The sequence below is a fragment of the Symphalangus syndactylus genome, chromosome 3, assembly GCF_028878055.3.
Source record: "Symphalangus syndactylus isolate Jambi chromosome 3, NHGRI_mSymSyn1-v2.1_pri, whole genome shotgun sequence".
In the NCBI taxonomy this organism is placed as follows: Eukaryota; Metazoa; Chordata; class Mammalia; order Primates; family Hylobatidae; genus Symphalangus; species Symphalangus syndactylus.
The window spans coordinates 140,363,292-140,384,794 of record NC_072425.2 but is presented as its reverse complement, the minus strand read 5'-3'; the positions used below and the strand labels follow the sequence as shown (position 1 = coordinate 140,384,794).

At 44.8% G+C, this 21,503-nt stretch overlaps 2 long non-coding RNA genes across 3 annotated transcripts in view; one reads left to right on the top strand and one right to left on the bottom strand.

Annotated features, from left to right (window-relative positions):
* Positions 1-402: 402 nt before the first annotated feature.
* LOC129479804 (uncharacterized) lies at positions 403-9,728 on the bottom strand. Of its 2 annotated transcripts, none has more exons than XR_008656800.2 (3): positions 9,574-9,728; positions 8,436-8,658; positions 403-512 (listed from the first exon to the last, which is right to left on the bottom strand). It is a non-coding gene; the product is annotated as an uncharacterized lncRNA (long non-coding RNA). The 2 variants fall into 2 exon arrangements; XR_008656799.2 differs by lacking the exon at positions 403-512 and adding an exon at positions 2,119-2,220.
* A 7,367-nt stretch (positions 9,729-17,095) lies between these two features.
* LOC129479805 (uncharacterized) overlaps positions 17,096-21,503 on the top strand; it is a 39,872-nt gene continuing 35,464 nt past the window's right edge. The window contains exon 1 of the long non-coding RNA XR_008656801.2: positions 17,096-17,186. This is a non-coding gene — a long non-coding RNA (uncharacterized lncRNA). The remainder of the gene's footprint in view (positions 17,187-21,503) is intronic.

Sequence of the window (21,503 nt, the reverse complement as noted above, 5' to 3'; positions counted from 1 at the left end):
TTTTTTGGGGGGGGAGGGTCATGACTCTGCAATTTGGGCAAGTCTCAACAGGGACAGCTTGTTCCTGCTGCCCATAGTGTTGGCTGGGTCTGCTTGACTGGGACTAGAGGATCTAAAATAGTTTTGTTCACATCTCATACCTCAATTGGGGAGGCTGGAATCAGGGGGACTGCCTGAATCTCTCTCAAGTAATGTGGTTGGACTGGCTGAGATAGTGGCTGACTTCTATGACAGAAAATAACAGAAGCTCAAGAACTCTTACAGTTTAGACCTAGAAGTCACACAGCATCACTTCTGTCATAATCTATTGGTCAAAGCAAGTCACAGGACCAATCTAGAGTCCAGGGAAGGGGAAAAACCTCCATCTTTTGATGGGATGTCAAAGTCACTTTTCCACACTTGGCATGATGGCTCACATCTGTAATCCCAACATTTTGGGAGGCTGAGGCAGGTGAATCGCTTGCAACTGGGAGTTTTGAGACCAGCCTGGACAACACAGAGAGACCCTGTTTCTACAAAAAAAAAAAAAAATCTTGTAAAAAAATTAGCTGGGCATGGTGGTGCACACCTGTCCTACCAGCAACTCAGGAGGCTAAGGTGGGAGGATGGCTTGAGCCTGAGAGATCAAGGCTGCAGTGAGCAATGATTGTGCCACTGCACTACAGCCTGGGCAACAGAGCTAAACCGTGTCTCAAAACAAACAAACAAGAAAAAGCAATGTCAATTCCAAAGGGCATGTAGAATGTTGTGATTATCTTTGGAAACAATCTACCATAGTGATTTTTATTTCCATCTGTTTTGTCTGTTAGATTATTTTCCTGAGGTTAAATCTTTGTATTCATTTCACATCCCTCATAGCACCTAGTACAATAGTCAAAGCTTAGAAAATGCACCAATAGATGAAAAACCGACTAACCTGTAGATGAGTTTGCAGCTGCCCCACTCAATATTAGTCTTTAGGAAATGTAAATCAAAACCACAATGAAGTATCACTTCATACCCATTAGGATGGCTCGTATAAAAACCAAAACAAAACAAACATAAAATAATGAGTGTTGGTGAGGATGTAGTGAAATTGGAAGCCTTGTGCATTGCAGGTAGGGATGTAAAATGCTATGGGAAACGATGTGGAGATTCCTCAGAAAATTACACAGAGAATTGCCATATGGCCCAGCAATTCCACTTCTGGGTATAGATTACAAAGAAATTAAAGCAGGGACTCAAAAGAGATGTTTGTTCACCCATGTTCATAGCAGCATTCTTCACAATAGCCAAAAGGTAAAAGCAACCCAATTGCTCATCAAGGGATGAATGGATAAATAAAATGTACATACATACAACAGAATATTATTCAACCTTAAAAAGGGAGGAAATTCTGACCGGGCACAGTGGCTCACACATGTAACTCAGTACTTTGGGAGGCCGAGGCAGGCAGATCACCTGAGGTCAGGAGTTTGAGACCAGACTGGCCAACGTGGTGAAACCCAGTCTCTACTAAAACTACAAAAATAATCCAGTGGTGGTGGAACACACCTGTAATCCCAGCTACTTGGGAGGCTGAGGCAGGAGAATTGCTTGAACCTGGGAGGCAGAGGTTGCAGTGAGCCGAGATTGCACCACTGCACTCCAGTCTGCGCAACAGAATGAGACGCCATCTCAAAAAAAAAGAAAAGAAAAGGGAGGAAATTCTGACACATGCTACAACACAGATGAACCTTGAGGACATTATCCTAAATGAAATAAGCCAGTCACAAAAGAACATTGAGTGATTTCTCTTAGACAAGGTTCCTACAGCAGTCAAATTCACAGAACCAAAAAGTGGAATGGTGGTTTCCAGGAGCTAGAGGGAGGCAGAAATGGGGTGTTAGCATTTAATGGGTACAGAGTTTCAGTTGGGGAAGATGAAAATCTGGAGCTGGATAGTGGTGATGGCTGCCCAACAATGTGGATGTACTTACTACCACAAAACTGTACACTTTTAAAAGGTTTTTGGTAAATTTTCTGTTGTCTATATTATACATGAATGTTATACATATTTTATCATAGTTTAAAAAAGAAAGAAACCTGATTCACGCACTGGCTTTCAGACACAAATCTTCAGACTCCACATGTTTTAACCCTGGATCTTGATGCCTTCTTCCATCGCTTATGATGTCTAGCTCAAATCCCATGCACATCATGTGTGCTCCATAAAAATTAGACATGTAAGTGAATGGATATCTGTAAATGAATGAATACATTAATATTTACCTTTAACTAAGACGAGGGCTTTTCATCTCCTGGCAAAAAAGCAAACATTTTAATTGGTGGTACTTAGCAGTCTAGAAGTATCATGAAGGTTCAACTCAGTTTCTCACTTTGGAAAACCTAGAGGCTCTGTCCTCACCCATGGGGTTCAGCCCTGCATGTGAGCTATGTTTTAGCATGTGAAGGCTTGTTTTGCCCAGTGCATGGGGATTTTCAGTGTCCTCTGAGCAGAAACACCTTGAAGGCAGAGACATGCTTCTTTGTATCATCTACAGTAACTAGTTCAGAGACCTCATATGCCCAACTGGTACTCCACAGTCCCATAGGGGACATAGGGGCTGGGCACATGCAGAAAAGATTTTGAGACAAGCCCTAAGCTTTAGGCCATGCCCTCACCAAGTCCTATTGATTTTTTACATATGAGATGGCTTCAACCTTCTTCATCTTCATTGCCACCGCCCTGATTAAAGCCACCATTGTCTGGCCCCTGACTCCACGCGGCGGCCTGCTAACTGGCCTCCTTCTTTCTGTCTTGCATGCTCCCCACATTCTAGTCCATTCCCCGCAGACCAGCCAGACTATTTTTCCAGACTATTAGTATGCTTACATTACACATTGGCTCAAAACCTTGAGTGATTTCCCATTGTAGAAGGATAAAGACAAAACCTTTTATGTTGGCCTATTTGGCCCTTGGATGGTCTGGCTCCTGCATAAACATTCAAGCCTCAGAGAGAAACACCTCCTGTATCTTCTCTGGGCTCCAGCCAGATGCTGTAGGTCCTTGGCTTCTGGAATGCACAAGCATTCCCATCACAAACCTTGGTGTGTGCTGGCCCCCTCCCAATCTCCGCCCTCTGTACCTGTTTAATTCTCACTTCTCCTTCAGTTCTCAATACTGTTTTGTTTTTATTTGTTTGTTTGTTTATCAAGACAGGGTCTCACTCTGTCACCCAGGCTGGAGTGCAGTGGCATGATTTTGGCTCACTGCAACCTCCATCATCCAGGTTCAAGGGATTCTCATGCCTCAGCCTCTTGAGTAGCTGGGATTACAGGTGCGTGCCATCATACTCAGCTAAATTTTTTGTATTTTTAGTAGAGACTGGGTTTCACCATGTTGGCCAGGCTGGTCTCAAACTCCTCACTTCAGGTGATCCACCTGCTTTGGCCTCCCGCAAGGGTTGGGAATACAGGCGTGAGCCACCGCACCTGGCTAACACTGTTAAATTAAACTAAATTTGGCACCAGGATGCCTCCTTACATCATCAACTGCAACCTAACTTAGTATATAAACTAACTAAAATCCTAAATTAGGAGTATAATTCTCTAACAAATAATTGAGTTTCAGCCAATCACAGCAAATGAGCTTCAGTCAATCACAGGTGGTCAACTGATCGGATCACATTCAAATGAGGCAAACACCAAGGTGTAACCAATGGAGCTGTCCTGACTGTAAAGGTTGCCTGCCCATGCTGCAGAGTGGAGAGCTCTCTAAACCTCTTCTGGTTCTGAGACCTGCTCGATTCACGATTTGTCCTTTGCTTGATTAAACCCTGTTAAATTTAATTTGTCCAAAGTTTTTATTTTTTTTTTATTTTTTTCTCTTTTGAGACGGAGTCTCGCTCTGTTGCCCAGGCTGGAGTTCAGTGGCGCAATCTCGGCTCACTGCAAGCTCCGCCTCCCGGGTTCACGCCGTTCTCCTACCTCAGCCTCTCTGCCAAAGTTTTTATTTTAACAACAACTGTGATTTCTTCAGTAAAATCCTTCTTGACCTCTCCCCACACCCTTCCTAGGCTGGATCAGTCCTCTCTGCAATAAGCGCTCATGGATTAGTGTTCCTTTCCTTTAGGACCCTGCCCTCAGCTGGCCAGCACACATTCCTTATATGTGGACTGACTATTGGATTTATGACAATCCCCTGCTCTGGACAGACTGTAAGGTCCATAAGATGCCTTGTTTGCTTTTGCCCATCATTGAATCGCCAATGCCTAGCAAGATGCCTGGCACATAATAGTTGCTCAGTAAGCATGTGTGGAACGAAGGAAGGGAAAAAACAAAGGAAAAGAAAGAAGGAAAACAATAAGGCCCCAGCCTCACATTTTAGAAAACCACATAGCAACATATTCACACAGCACCAGTATTCATTTTACATAATAACTGAAATTCAGCAGGCAGGTTTCCAAGTTTTATCTTGGTTTTATGGGCTTGGTCAAATCGCCAAAGTTCTCTAATGTGGGGTTTCTTTTATTTATTTTCGCATACAGTTGTAGAATGCCTACTAAATGCAAGGTGTGTGTTAGAAGAATGCTTCTCAACTGGCTGGGCGTGGTGGCTCACACCTGTAATCCCAGCACTTTGGGAGGCTGAGGCAGGCAGGTCATGAGGTCAGGAGATCAAGACCATCCTGGCCAACATGGTGAAACCTCGTCTCTACTAAAAATACAAAAATTAGCTGGGTATGGTGGTGTGCGCCCAGCTACTTGGGAGGCTGACGCATGAGAATTGCTTGAACTCGGGAGGCAGAGGTTGCAGTGAGCCAAGATCCCACCACTGCACTCCAGCCTGGGCAAAAGAGTGAGACTCTGTCTCAAAAAAAAAAAAAAAAAAAAGTAGGCATCTGAAAGAGATGCCTACTATAGAGGGATATATCAAAATTTCAAGGAGGATCTTATTCAGAATACAAATAAACCCACAACAAACATGATGAGCACATGTTGGGTGTGTGTGAGTGGCAGGCAGAAAATGATGTAGAGATGAATAAGACACTTCATGACATCCAAGAATTGTCTCTATGATGTCAGAAAGACATGGAGCTACAACTACACAAGGCAATCTGCTGGAATAAAGAAAAAAGTGCGATGCAGAGTACAGAGTATAGAGAAGAAATAGTTAATTTCAATTTGGAAAGGAGGGAAGAGGCTTGTTGGTAACTTGAGATGGGTTCTAAAGGATAGATAAGAAGACTTTATGGGCAGCCAAGAGGGACAGTCACAAGGACCTTTTTCCAAGAAACATGGTGAAGGCTAACTAGTTAATGGGCAGAAAGTCCTCTGAAGCCTTTTACAAGAGGCTCTGTGAATATCAAGTACTGTCTCTGGACAGCAGATAATTCCAGTACATTCAACTACATAGCAATTGTGCTTGACTCACCAATGATATTAATCCTGAGAACTGAATATATCTAAGGTTTTTTCTTCATTGCCCAAGAAGGTCTTGATTTACCAGCATAATCAGTTTATGAGAGAAATTATTCCAGCCATCAACAGCGGAGGATTAGCTAGGGAAGGGCTGGCTCATATTTAGGACTCACTGATTATTTCTGTTCTTACTGAGCAGCCAGATGTCTGGCACTCTCTGAGATTTTATCAATTTAATTTGACCCCTGGAGAGACACATAAACAAGGGCAAGTCTTTCCAGGATATGATGTGGAAAAACAGAGAGCAGAGATGGTACTACACAAAACTGTGACATCGGCTGCACTTGTGTGGGAATGCTTGGTCTCTCTGACTGTGGTAGAGCCTACCACTAGTAATTATTAGCTCTTACAGGGTTCTGAGCATTATTCTAAAGGCTTCAGATGTATAGCGTCGTTTAATCCTCACCACCACCTATGACATAGGCAAAGTCAACGCCACTGACATTTTAGAGGAGACAGCTGGGGCACAGAGGAGCTAAGTAACTTGTTCAAGGTAACACAGAGGTAGGATTTGAACTCAGTGGTCTTGTTTCACAGCCTGTGCTCTTACCCATCATATTAGACTGCCTCTCATCCATAGAATTGAAAAAGCCTTTTCCATTTCTTCTTCTTCTTCTTCTTCTTCTTCTTCTTCTTCTTCTTCTTCTTCTTCTTCTTCTTCTTCTTCTTCTTCTTCTTCTTCTTCTTCTTCTTCTTCTTCTTCTTCTTCTTCTTCTTCTTCTTCTTCTTCTTCTTCTTCTTCTTCTTCTTCTTCTTCTTCTTCTTCTTCTTCTTCTTCTTCTTCTTCTTCTTCTTCTTCTTCTTCTTCTTCTTCTTCTTCTTCTTCTTCTTCTCCTTCTCCCTCTCCCTCTCCCTCTCCCTCTCCCTCTCCCTCTCCCTCTCCCTCTCCCTCTCCCTCTCCCTCTCCCTCTCCTTCTCCTTCTCCTTCTCCTTCTTCTCCTTCTCCTTCTTCTCTCCTTCTTCCCCTTCCCCTTCCCCCTCTTCCTCTTCCTCTTCCTTTTCCTCTCCTTCTTCTTCTTCTCTCGCTCTGTCACCCAGCTCTCACTCTGTCGCCCAGGCTGGAGTGCAAATGGCACAATCTCGGCTCACTGCAAGCTTCACCTCCCAGGTTCATGCTATTCTCCTGCCTCAGCCTCCCGAATAGCTAGGACTACAGGCACCAGCCACCATGTCCGGCTAATTTTTGTATTTTTAATAGAGAAATGGGTTTCTCCATATTGGTCAGGCTGGTCCTTATTCTTTTTTTTTTCTTTTCTTTTATTTATTTATCTATTAATATTTTTTTTTTGAGAGAAGGTCTCGCTCTGTCACCCAGGCTGGAGTGCAGTGGCACAACCTCAGCTCACTGCAACCTCCGCCTCCCAGGCTCAAGTGATCCTCCCATCTCCCGAGTAGCTGGAACTACAGATGTGCACCACCATGTCTAGCTAATTTTTTTGTTTTTTGTTTTTTGAAATAGGGTTTCATCATGTTACCCAGGCTGGTCTTGAACTCCTGGGCTCAAGTGATTCGCCCACCTCGGCCTCCAAAGGACTGGGATTACAAGCATAGACCATCGTGTCCGGCTGCTGTTTCATTCTCTAGCTGTGTGATTTGGGGCCTATTATTTAACTTTTCAGTGGCATTTGCATTGTAATAGATCACAAAGCTTTACAGTGGAAAAAATTGGGGGTCTCAGCCTGCTACCCTCCCCATATCCTCAACCCCTAGCCCCAGCTGAGGCATTAGTTTCATTCCCTATATGCTCAGCTCCAAAAAGCTTGACCAACTCTGAGTAAGAATGTGCTGGAGCAGGCTCAGCTCTACAAATCCATGGAGGCCGAGTCCTAGAATGCTCAGCCTTAGTGTAATACTGGTCTCAGTGAGCCCCCGCGGGCCCTGAGCTCCCTTGTGCCTGCACCCACTTGTCCCTGGTGTGGCTCCTCTGTCCTGTAAATGCAGCTCCAGGCCTCACCTTCCTTACCCTGATCCCCCCGCCCCCCCAATTCACTCTGTTGATATGACTAAGCTTCTGCTTTGACACCTCCTCCTAGCTCTAGTTTAGGAAGCCTATCTAATGCCCAGTCCTGGTATATAGGTTGGGCCCTGCCTTGCACTTTCCAGTTCCTTTCCTCATTTCAAACCAGCATTGCCCCTTAAGACAGCTCTCCCTCAGAGCTGGGCCTCTGCCCCTGGCAGCCTCTCAGTTCACTACCTACCTGACCACTTGCAACACCTGCACTCCCCAGAGCGCTCTATCAACAAGCAGATGATCTGACTCCCCCTCCCTCCCTCCCTCCCTCCCCTCTCTCTCTCTCCACCTTCCTCCCCACTTCCCCCCTCCCTCCCTTTCCCTCTCCCTCCCTTCCCCCCTTCCTCCCTTCCTTCCTTCCTTCTTTTCTTCCTTCCTTTCTTTTTTCCTTTTTTCTTTCTTTCTTTCAGATATGATTCACATAAATAAAATGCATCACTTTAACCATTGTAAAGTATATCATTCAGTGGCTTTTAGCATATTTTTGAGGCTGTGCAACCAATACCATTATCTAATTCCAGAACGTTTCCATCACCCCAAAAAGAAACCCCATATCCAGGAGTAGTCACTCTCCATTTCTCCTCCTTCAGCCCCTGACAATCATCAATCTACTTTCTGTCACTATAGATTTGTGCCTATTCTAGACATTTCATACAAATGGAATCATACAATATTTGTCCTGGTTTTCTGGCTTCTTTCACTGAGCATAATGTTTTTAAGGGTTGTGCATGTTGTACTTGAATCAGTACTTTGTTTCTTTTTATGAGTGAATAATATTCCATTATGTGGATAGACCACACTTTGTTTATCCATTCATCACTTGATGGACATTTGGGTTGGTTCTAGCTTGGGGCTGTTATGAACAATGTTGCTATGCACATTTGTGTACAAGTGTTTCAGCTGTCTTGGCTATTACAACTAGGAGTGGAATTGCGGGGTCATACGGTATGTTTAACTTTTTGAGGAATTGCCAAACTGCTTACCAAGGAATCTGAGTCACTTTACATTTCCCAGCTGTGCATAGGGGTTTCCGTTTCTTCACATTTATCGCAACACTCCTTATGGTCCTACTCTGGTATTTCTTCAGTATCCTGCCACTGGGTATTTTCATGCAGTTTCTGATTCTTTGAACGAAGTAAACACATTTGATTTTGATGGCAGAGTCCTGAGATTCGGTTGGCTTCGCCATGCAGGATATTAAGGCAGCTATATTTTAGGGGCAAATTAAAAAAAAAATTCTAATCCTCAGTTTTCTCATCTGCTAAATGGGAATAATAATAAGGTTTTTGGGCTGATTAAATAAGATAGTGCATGTAAAACCCTCAGCATGATGTTTATAAAGCCTTAACTCAAAAAATGCTAGCTCTCATTATCACTATCTTTCTTTGTCCGCACGTCTGGACCTCTGGCCTGTCAGTCATTCCATCAGCCATTTGGTGAGTTAGCAAGTATGGACAGAGAGCCCCCGCCACATGCCTGCCACTGTTTTAGGAACTAGTAATACAGCACCAGACAAGAAAGAGCCATACCCTTAGGAACTAACATTCTACTGGGGCAAGAGGCATAACAAACATGTAAGCGAAGAAATGAAAATAATTTTAGAAACTGGAAGTACCTGAGAAAATAAAATAGGGTAATGTAGTTGTGGATAGGGTGGGGGGCTACCCAGATGGTGTGGCCAGGGGAAGCCTCTTGGAGGAGGAACATCGGAGTTAAGACCTGGAGGCACTCACACAAGGTCTGGGGAAGAAAACTCCACACAGAGCAAACCCCAGGCACAGAATTCCTGGGACAGGAAAGGCTTGGAGGGGCTGAGGGGCCGAAAGGAGGGAGGTGAGGAGGGAGGGGAATGGTAGGAACTCCAAGCAAGCCAGGGATCATGGAGAAGAAACAGCAGAAGCCAAAGGGGCTGCTGCAGCGTGGTGCTGGGGACAGCAGCAAGAAACAAGAGTATCCGTGGGGCCCCTGGAGAGGGACGTCCGTGAAACTGGGCCAAACCCCAAGTGTGAAATTTGGCAGGAGTTCTGGGTACTGAATGTTCTCCACTGTTGGCCAGAGTCAAAGGAAGCCTCGCTGGAAAGCTACAGCATGGCACAGCTCGTCCCTGAACAACACAGTCACCTGCTCTTGGGAAGTCCTGTCCTCATTCAGATTGCTTTATTTCTGAGACCGATCACCTGATCACACATCTGCTGCTAGCATTTGAGCCCTAACACAAGAGTGTGCATGAATATAGGTGATCGTGTTTCAAAAAGGAGGGAGAAGGAGGCTTGAACTCTCCCTGCCTCTCAGAGTGCATTGTGTCTGGGGCTAGTAGGGTTGCCCCTTGTTCTGTGATGTCACAGTGCCCAAACACACGCACCAAGGAGTCATCAAAGACAGCCCAACTCACAGCCCATGAGGGGCCCTCAGTACTGCCTCTGACCTCTCTGTGGCAAGCCAAATGGCCATGGGAAGACCCCATGGAGTGTTAGAATGATGCCGTTGAGGGCAAGGATTTTAGACCTGTCATGGATTCTGCCTGTGCACTGGGCTCTACCACTTTCTAGCTATCTGGCTACCAGCAAGTTACCTTAACAGTGTAAGTTTCAACCTCCCCATTCGTGAAATGGAGACAATGTCTTAGTCATAGGGGTAGCAGCTCTACTGCATATCGAGAGTGTAGCACTGTGCCTGGCTCTTCGTAAGTGTTCAGTAAGTGTTACTCATTATAATGTATTATTATTATTATTACTACTACTACTACTTTTTTTTTTTTTGAGATGAAGTCTCGCTCTGTTACCCAGGCTGGAGTGCAGTGGGATGATCTCTGCTCACTGCAACTTCTGCCTCCTGAGTTCAAGTGATTCTCCTGCCTCAGCCTCCTGAGTAGCTGGGGTTATAGGCAGGAGCCACCACGCCCAGCTTATTTTTGTATTTTTAGTAGAGGCCACATTTCACTGTGTTGGCTGGGCTGATCTTGAACCCCTAACATCAAATGATCCACCCACCTTGGCCTCCCAAAGTGCTGGGATCACAGGCATGAACCACCGTGCCCAGCATACTACTACTATTTTAAAAGCCTCTACCTATAAAGGATCACAATGCTTTGAAAAGGAAGTGCAGAGGTTGAAGGGTGTCTCAAGGAAGACAGTGATCAAAACCATACTAAACATTTGAAAATCAGAAGAAAAGCTTGGGTGAGGGTAGATCCTGGATGAAATATTATTAAATAGCTTTTCAAGTATAGACACTGAAGAGCTACAAGCTGGAAAGGGCGCCAAAACTAACTCGTTTTTTGGCATACCTTACCATATGCCAAATATCAGACTGGAGAGTTTACATTTGTTATTGCATTTAATCCCCATTGCAACCCTCTGAGGTTGTTATTATCATTCCCACTTCACAGATAAGGAAACGGGCCGAGAGACGCAAGTCAAACAGCAAAGGATGGGCTGGTGTCTGTCTGACTCCAATACCAATGGTCTTTCCTCTATAACCTAAAGCAATAAAACCCCTGCAACATCTGTCTTATTATTACAGAAATTATAAGGTTCAATATATCCCCCCACCACAACCACTAATATTACAGTTGCACAGCGGCAGTCCTCACCGAGGAATTAATCCAGCCCAGGGAGACAAGACATGTGAGTGGCTAAGTATAATGTTTGAATGATAAAGGCTCTTTGTGTAGCAAGAACAAAACTGGCAGAGAACAGAGGAAGAGTGATGCTTTGCTGAAATCAGGGAAGGAGTAAAGAAAGCCTGGGGCCTTTTACAGAAGAGGAGACCAGGTGAGGCTCCATAGGGTTAGCTGGTGGAAAGGTCTGGGAAGGGCATTCGTGTTGGATGTTGGCTGGGGCAAAGGAAGCCAAGGTATGGAGGTAAGGAGGCAAGTAACTTGTTCAGGAAAAAACACTTAGACCAGCCAGGCAGACATGGGCCAGTGTACAAAGTGCAGAGGAGCTGGAAAAGTAGGATGCCACCTAAAGGCAAGATGCCTTGCGTGATAGGCGATGGGTTTTAGACTCTGTTTTGCAGGCAGTGGGGAGCCACTAAAGGCTTCCCAGTAAGTGAACAGCCTGATCACATCAATATTTCGGGGTATTACATCTGACAACTGTGTAGAGGATGCAGCAGGGAGAGAATGAAGGCATAAAAGCGAGGTTCTTCCAACTCATGTTGCAGTAAGCCTGCCTTTGGAATCTGCAGGGCACTTGTAGTAGGCAGTAAAGGGGGCATTTCAAGGAAGCCACTAGGTCTGGTCCTTCAAAGAGCTCACAGTACACGCCCATCTTTCCTGACCTTCCTCCCAGGTCCCTGATGAGGAAACCTGCCGGCGGAACAGCAGGACCCATCAACCTTCGTTCCCACTGCACTGAAAGGCAAGGACAGCTTTGTTAGTACAACGAGTGCTTTAGAAACAGACTTGTTGGCTGAGACACCAGCATTTCCAGGGCATACAGAAGTGGTTGTATCTAATACTTGAGAAGGCCTCAAAAGAGAGCAACAGTCCAGGACCTCCCTCAGGATAGGCTGGGAGAACAAGATGGTCTGGTGCAGGAGAGGAGGCTGAGATCTCTGCCCATTTTCATTCATTTGCAAGTGAACATTGAATGCTTGCTGTGTACCATGCCTTATGTTGGGTGCTGGGCATGCCAAGGTGAAGGAGGTAACGTTGCTACTGTCAAGGTCACAGTCTAGTGTAGAAGATGGAAAAGTAAACAGAAAACATTTACAGAATGGGAAAGGCACAACAATAGAGATTCTCAAGGATCACATAGGAGCAACAACACTCAGGAGATAGAAGAAATATCAGGGATCTTTTTGTAAAGATCCTATGTACTGAGCATGTATTAAGATGCTATGTTCTGGGCTGGACATCAACTGTGTTTTGAAGAATGAGTAGCTAGATAATGAAGAGGTAAATGTTTCAGGCAGAGGAAATAGTATCTGCAGCAAAGGAAAAGAACATGACCCACTGTGGAATCCACAAGTGGCTTTTATATATATATATATATTTTATATATATTTATATATATATATTTATATGTATATTTATATATTTTTTATATTTATATATTTATACATATTATATTTATTTATATATTTTTTAATATATTTTCTATATATTTATATATTTATATATATTTATTTATATTTATATGTATTTATTTATATAAATATATATATGGGTTTTTTTTTTTTGAGGCAGGATCTTGCTCTGTCACCCAGGCTGGAGTGCAGTGGCATGATCACTGCTCACTTCAGCCTCGAACTACTGGGCTCAAGCAATCCTCCCACCTCAGCTTCCTGAGTAGCTGAGACCACAGGTGCATGCCCCCATGCCTGGCTAATTTTTTAATTTTTTGTAGAGACAGAGGTCTTTCTATGTTGCCCAGGCTAGTCTCAAACTCCTAGGCTCAAGTGATCTTCCTGCCTCACCTCCCAAAGTGCTGGGATTACAGGTGTGAGCCACTGTGGCCAATCAAGTTTAATAAGGCTTAGGATAGAATGAAGGAACAAAGGAGGTAAAATTTAGAATACAATAGGGAGTGTGGGGGCTGGAGAGGTGGACAGGGGTCCAATCACAGTGGATCTTACATATGATGCTGCAGAACCTGGAGCGCCATTAAAATATTTTAATAAGAGAGTGACAAGATGACATTTTTATTTTTTTTTAAACAGAGTCTTGCTCTGTCGCCCAGGCTGTAGTACGGTGGTGCCATCTCAGCTCACTACAACCTCCACCTCCCAGATTCAAGCAATTCTCCTGCCTCAGCCTCCCAAGTAGCTGGGATTACAGGCATGTGTCACCACCGCCAGCTAATTTTTGTATTTTCAGTAGAGACGGATTTCACCACATTGGCCAGGTTCTCGAACTCCTGACCTCAGGTGATCCCCCCACCTCAGCCTCCCAAAGTGCTGGGATTACAGGCATGAGCCACCGCTCCCAGCCTGACATTTGTATTTTTAAGATCACTCCAGCTACAGTGATATGATCAGAAGATCATATGATATGATATCAAGATATGATGAGAGTATAGTTCAGAAAACAGTCTTGAATGTCAGTTCCAAAACTGTAGTCAGTTAGATCAACTGAGTAGAATTAATATAGATGAAAACTATTGAGACCTGAACTAAGAGAGGGGCAGTGGGGATCGAGAGGAGGGAACCTGCTGGAGAGGTATTTGGGAAGGAGAATGAGAATTGGTAGGGCATGGTGACTGTTTGGGGTCAAGAGGAAACGTCAAGAGTCGAGAGAGAACGTCAGGATTTGGGCCTGAGCCAGGTAAAAAGGAAGGCAGGAGATGGCTGGATTGGTCTAGGGATTGGGGTTTTGTTGAAGAAAAGCAAAAGATGAGGGTGAATGAGAAACAAGGGTAATCAAACAATAATGATGGCCGGTGTGGTGGCTCACACCTGTAATCTCAGCAGTTTGAGAGGCTGAGGTGGCAGGATCGCTTGAGCCCAGGAGTTCGAGACCAGCCTGGGCAACATAGTGAGACCTCATCTCTGCAAATAATATTTTAAAAAAAATCCTTTTAATATAATGATGAAGTAATATATTTTGTTTTCTAGACTGATTGAAGAAGGAGATTGAGAAAGAAGTAAATTGAGAGATGACTACAAATGGAGAGGCAACATGGCCAGAGATCTTATTAAAATTAGGGAATAGGCACAGGAAAAGCAAAGAGGTTGGAGACATGGAAGGGTAAGACACCGTGGTCAGAGCATGCGTATTGAGTTAAAGGTTATGGAGACGAAACCATTTCAGATGAGGACAAAATCAGGGTGTGGCCATAGGTGAGAGTGGCTGAAGTGGAATGGCTGTGAGTGTCACTCTGAAGCTTGACTGTTCTCAGCTCTCAGAGCATGTTACTGAGTCCTCTCATGCGTCCAGATTTTGCACATTCCAGTCCACCTGCCTACATGTTATTCTCACTTATCACACCCTGCCCCTGAGAGACCCACTCCAGAATCCACTCAAATGCTTCTTTCTCTGTGGGCTCGGCCTTCACTCCTCGGGACAGCTTAGGTGATCTTTTTCTTGAGCTCTCCCCGCACATTGCATGACATGCCATGAGAGCAATTATGTACTGCACTAAATATGTGACGATTTCTCTACCCACTTGAGAATAAGCTCTTTTGATTTTATTTATTTTTGAGAAGGAGTTTTGCTCTTGTCACCCCATCTGGAGTGCAATGGGGGGATCTCAGCTCACCAACCTCTGCCTCCTGGGTTCAAGCGATTCTTGAACCTGCCTCAGCCTCCCTAGTAGCTGGGATTACAGACGCCAGCCACCATGCCCTGCTAATTTTTGTATTTTTAGTAGAGACGGGGTTTCACCATGTTGGCCAGGCTAGTCTTGAACTCCTGACCTTAGGTGATCCTCCTGCCTCGGCCTCCCAAAGTGCTGGGATTACAGGTATGAGCCACCACGCCCGGCTAACAATAAGCTCTTTTTAGAAGAAAACACTGTTTTTCAGTGCTTATCTTGACCACCTATCACATTATCTAGCACATAGTAGGTGTAAACTATTTACAGAATTTATGATTGACTTAGTAGACGTGTGTTTAGGGAAAGGATATCCAGTCATCTAAGGCATGATGTAAAGAATTAAGCTCCAGGTTTCAAAGGAAGCTCTTGTATGAGGCATTTGGAAGCTCATAGACTGTGTCTGTTGCATGTCCGGACCTCTCATTTTCAGGGCCAGCACAATATTTTTTTGTATGGTGAGGGCTTAATAAATATGGAAGAAAGACAAAGTCCCTGCCCTCAGAAAGGATCCAGTAGACCAAGGAATATTTCTGCAACCATGCCATTCCTGCTCCCTTGCTTCCTCAGTTATCCCTAAGAAGTCCTAGGACTCCAATCACTTGTTCTTTCATCCATTTATTTAGCAAAGTTGTCATAGGTCAAGTGCTATGTTCCGCTTTTTCATTGGAAACTTCTGGAAGGGCAAGATTGTGGTTAGTTTGAGTTGTCGGTATTGCGCAAGCAGAGCATTCCATAGGAATAGACTCTTTTCCTCAAAGCATGTGATACCCAAGACCTTGGCGTCCCTGTGAGTTTTTCCTACCCCTACTTGGCCGACTATTCCAGCTCACCAGGCTTCCTCCACTCTCTGGAGTCCCATTGTACTTGAGTCAGAACCAGACAGTTGGCATTAATTGCTCTCTAATTGTGCTATTTTTATCTCCCCAGTACTCTGCACTCTTCTTGCAAAAGGGCCTGGTCTTTTGGTTTCACATTGCTGTTGTGTCCCAGTGCTCAGTAAAAGTTTGCCAATTGATTTTTCTATGCACTGTAATTATTTCCAAGGCTGCCACGAGATAGAGGTTTTTGTTTGTTTGGTTGGTTTTTTTTTTGTTTTTTGTTTTTTTTTTGAGACAGGGTCTTACTCTGTCACACAGGCTGGAGTGAAGCAGCCTGATCATAGCTCACGGCAGTGACTTCCCGGGCTTCAAGGGATTCTCCTACCACAGCCTCTCAAGGAGCTGGGAAGTCAGGGAGTAATTCCAGCTAATTTTAAAAGTTTTTATTGTAGATACTAGGTCTTGCATGTTGCTCAGGCCAGTCTCAAACTCCTGGGCTCCAGGGATCCTCCCCTCGGCCTCCCAAAGTGCTGGGATTACAGGCATTCATCTCCTGGCCGGATGGAACTGTGTTGCTACTTCTACCCCTGCAATCACCCTCCCCACTTTCAGAACTCACTGTTTTTTTCTGTTGGTATCCAGCATGTTCTTATCTCAAAACTTCTCTGTTCTCTTTTCTGCAAAAGTAAATTTAATTTCATGCACTGTCAATGCGCCTGAGCTTCTCTCTCTCGTTTTTTTTTGTTTTTTTGTTTTTGCTAGTCCTCCTGCATAAGGGCTCTCTTGGCAAGAAATGTTATTCTTATCAACTGCTTCGTGATCTATTTTTACATCTCCACGCAACTTATTAAATGCTTGTAGGAACTGCTGGGGTAAAGGAAGCCTTCACTTTGATTGAATTTCCATGTTTTCAGTTTAATATTGAGGGAAAGACTGAGTTGAGGCAAGGTCAACCAGAAAGAGAGAGACTTCTTTATGGAACAGTGAGCAAAGAGTGCTCAGAAGTGAATGGTGAAGAGGGGGCCTGGGGAGGAATGCATGGGCCTGGCTCCCAGCTCCTTTCGACTTGGTCTCAGAGAAAAAGGCCGTAAGATGGTAGGGACAGCTTAGAGGTTTGCTTAAGAAGTGCTTCTTAGAGCTCAGAGAGCTACCAAAGATTTTCTGAGAATTGCCAATATGCTTCTCCAGATGGTCTGAAATGACCCTGTTTACCCTGAAAGTTGACTGAATCAAAAGATCTGATAGATCTGGTGGGGCTGCAGAGATGGTTTTGTCCAACCTTCCCCAGCGTGTGGTCTCTCCAACAGGCTCCAAGTGAGCCATTCTGGTGACTGGGAGCCCACACATTCACAAGGCCATATTATTAGGGAAAGGGTGGTGGTGGTGATAATTAATCTCTAAATCAATTCAGCCACATTTACTGGTTGCCTAGAATGGTGGTAGCAGAGCATCAAGGTTGAGAGGCTTGGCCTAGCTTTAAATTGACTTGGGTTTGAATCACAGCTGCAGCATTTCCGGTCAGACTCCAAGCAGTTTACTCAAACTAAGTCTCAGTTTTTATCTAGATAAATGGATATAACTGTTCCCACTTCATGATGTTATGATGAGGATTATGTGAGACATAGACAGCACTTAGCACAATGCCTGGTTCATGGTAAGTGCTCAGTAACTGGTAACTCATAATAATATGATTATCCTGGGTGCAACCTCCTTCTTTACCAAGATCCCATCCCAAATCTCAGCCCACTCCTTTGAGGACCCTGGACAAAGTAATCTAGCATAGCCCCCTTTCAGAGAGTGCCACCCTTTAGTTTTCCATTTCCCTATCATCCCTTTCCATCCTTCTCCTCCATCCCTCATCAAAAAATACTCTCTTCAATCGCTTGAACCTGGGAGGCAGAGGTTGCAGTGAGCTGGGATCGTGCCAATGCGCTCCAGCCTGGGTGACAGAGTAAGACTCCATCTCAAAAATAAATAAATAAATAAAAATAAAATACTCTCTTTCTTGAAGCTTCCCTTCCTAGACCAGGACTTCTACTTAATCTGGTGGAATATTCCTTGGCAGTCTGCCAGCTGAATGCTGCCATTCTCTCTCCACCCAGATAATGTAATTATTTTAATGGGGGCTTTTTAGAAAAACATGGGATACTCTCGAACCCCACTGCGGATCTTGTGAATTTTTCCGGAGATTTAGAAAGGAGGACACAGTATGACCCCAACCCTTGCAATCCTGTCTTGGTGCAGTAGAATTGGCCTGGCCTTTTTTGTGGAGATAGGCCAACCCTGTCCAACAAAACACCCATACCATAAGATATTTCCCCCTCTCTTGCCAATCCATATTGTGATCTGGGTCATTTATCAGATCAGTTTGGTGACAGGCAATGTAGTGCAGATGTAAAAAGCAAATGATCTGAAGATAGAAATCCTGAGATTCAAATGATGCCTCCATATTTTCTATTACATACCTTAGATGAGTTATTCAACCTTGCTAAGAGAGCTTTTGTTTCCTCATCTGCAATTTGGAGTGATATAAATGGTTTCTTATAGGGTTGCTGTGATGATTCAAAGAGATCATATAAGAAAAACACGCAGCACGGTGCCTGACACATAGTAATTGTTCCATAGATGCTGTGTTCGTTGTACTAAAAGAGTGGTAGTCAGTGATGATGTTGCTCCCTTACTGGGACACTCTTTGCTTTTTTGCCCCCACCTTGTGAGTACCTGGTACTCTTTTTCGTACCCATCACTCAAAGCTCAGTTCATGCCAACATAGTCTTGATCCCGAATTAATCTGCACACAGCCTCATCAAAGCACTTCAGGTTACTGCATCTTCATCAGCAAAGCTGGGCCCAGAAGCCCTTAAGAACCTGGCAGAGTTCCTTCTGGCTGGCTTGGCACAGCAGGAAAACAGCAGTGTCAACTGCTTATTTCTTGCAAAGGCGGCAGACTCTGCCTTTCACAGAGCACAGCAGACAGACACCACACACTCAGACAAGCTCCCAATTAACCACACACAATCAATTTCTCTCAAAAGTGCATACGTTATGCTCTGCCCAACTAATTAACTGCACTAAACCTGTCAGGGTTAAAGGTAGGGCATGGGTTATCAAAAAGCATTTGAGAACCAGACCAGGTTCAGGGCTGAGAAGACCCAAAAGTTCTGCTCTAGTTTACTACCAAGCTGAATGGGATCTCAATGCCACTCTCTGCAAGCAGGGGCGCTGCTGGAGACTCTCTACCTCTTGAGCTTGTTAGAACTTGGGCAATCGTAATGCCCTATAGGAAAGTGCTCTGAGAGGTATAACAACTACACAAATGCACACTCTGATTTCTCCTGGCCTTTGCTGTGACTGTTGTTTTTCCTTCCTGTAGCAGGAAAGGTGGTCAATCTTAAGCAAACATGATGTATGCACGTGCCTTCTAAGGTGTGAGCTTTACACACATAACTTCATGAGATCCTCATGACCCCCTGTACTCATGAGGAAAATAAACCTCCTGAGATGGGCCCCCAAGGGGGTCACACAGATGGTGGCTGAGCCACAATTTGAATCCATGTTAATCTCACTTTAAAAATCTCAAGGTTCGTTCTCCTCCCTATCTCATGCAAAATATTCTTCTTGCATAACCCCTTTCAGAGAGTGGCACCCTTTAGTTTTCCACTTCCCTCTCATCCCTCTCTATCCTTCTCCTCCATCCCTCATCTTGCCCTCATCAAAAAATACTCACTTCAATCACTTGAACCCGGGAGGCAGAGGTCACAGTGAGCCGGGATCATGCCACTGCACTCCAGCCTGTGTGACAGACAGAGTAAGATTCTGTCTCAAAAAAAAAAAAACAAACAAAAAAAACTCTCCTTCCTGAAGCTTCCCTTCCTAGACCAGTGACTTCTATTTAATCTGATGGAATATTCCTTGCCAGTCTGCCAGCTGAATACTGCCATTCTCCTCTCCCCACCAGGTAATATATTTATTTTAATGGGAGCTTTCTGGAAAAACATGTGATACTCTCAAACCCCACTGGGGATTATCCACTTGCTTCATCTCCACTGGGAGTTGCCCAGAGCAACCATGCTGATGTACATGAGGGTGCTCACAAGAGTAACACCAGGAGGTTCCACTAGGTGACGTTTCTTCAAGGAGGTTACTACAGAACAGGGTTAGAAGGTAGAGGGTACAGTAAGGAGTGGCTGGGAGATCCTGTGGGCAAAGACAGGATCAGATAGATTATCATGTGCAGTAGCTGGAGAACTAGTTTTACTTGGATACAACAGAGGAACCAGGGAAAACACAAGACCCTTCTCTTGGAAAGCCTGCACTCTCTCCCTTCCCGGTTCCCTACGCAGAGACTTCCTGGTCAGAGAGGCAGCTCTCGGGGCTACGAGTCACAGGTGGCTACTAAGAGGTGATGTTTGTTCTACCTCTAGGTTCCAGGCAGGGAAGGGGTGGTGGACAGGGCCTGATCTGAGAGTTTTGTCAGGAATCACTTGCAAGAGGAGGTTGATGCCACATTATCACCCTCAGGAGTTATCTTCCAAGACAGCAGCAGAGATAATGACTAGGAGTTGCTGTGTTTCAGCACATGAAGTATGCCCGGCACCGAAGCTGCACCTCGCTTTGCGTACACACACACACACACACACACACACACACACACACACACACACACACAAAACTACAGAAATTGGGAGCAGGTGGACAGTGGTTCATTATTGCTAGACACCACAGAGAGAGACAAAAGTCCAGAAAAAATGATGCTACGCTTTATAAATTTAGCAAGACGCCGGTGCCTCTGCTTCCTGTCTGCCTGCTGTAGCATTGCCCAAGCCCTCCTGGCCTCCTTTCTCACTCACACCTGCAGTCTGCAGTGAGGCCCTTCAAGAGATGCCTGCTCTGTGAGGTTATTTAAGTCAGGAAGCGTTAATCTGAAGAAATGCTTTGAAGCAAAGACCTGGATGTTCAAGTCCTCCCACTTACTGGAGTTGCTGTTACCTTTAAGATTTAATTAAAAGCGGTTCAAAAACCTCCATCCCCTCTGCAGCGGAAAAGGCGTCCTCCTGACACTATCACCGCAGAGTCTCCCAGTCCCTAGATCCTGCTTGTGCTGAATTCTTTCTCTCTCTCCTGTTCCCTCCGGAATTTGCTCTCACCTTTCCTGAACGAATCACCCCCACTGGACACCCCCACATCTTGTCATCTCGTCACTCCTTAATTGCTGCCACCTCCAGGCTCTGTGTTAAGCAGACATTTCTGAAGGGACGGGCAACAGACAGAAGTAACACCATTCTGCTGCTCAGTAAACGACTTCATACTGAATATGACGCATTCCAGTTTTTAAATTCCCCTTGAGCCATTTCTGCCACCAGAGGGGTTTTACTGACTTCCTTTCTCATTGACTTAGTCACTAACTCCTTGCAATGCCTCTGGCCCTTTCCCCCCAACCTCTCTTCCATTCCTTGCTAGTCAGATTGCCCCACCCCCTAAAATTCCTATACCTTTTTAGGCAGAGAGATTTAACTACCTCTTACCCGTTGCCAGCCATGCCCTAAGGCTTAAGGGACATCTTTTCACAATTCAGCAAGGCATTTTGCTAAACCTGTGCGGTCTAATACTTTAAATTTAATAAAAATTAAATACAATTTAAAATTCAGTTCTCTGATCACCCTCGCCGTATTTCATGTGCTCAATGGCTACCTATGGCTAGGGACTGCTGTGCTGGATAGTGTAGACAGCAGAGTTCTACTGGACAGCTAAACCCAAATTCATTTCTTCCCTAAGGGACTGTCACTGACTATTCACTGACACTTTTTCCTGCCTACTTCCTTAATGTGGATTGAGCCCTTATGCTGTGTAAGGCACTTTTCCCGCGTTGTCGCCCGGCAGCCGCCTAACAGTTCTCTAAAGCGGGCAGCGCTCTCCGCCTGGCTCAGGGGAGGAGCCCGAAGTCCGCAGCCGGAGCGGCGGTGGTGTCCCC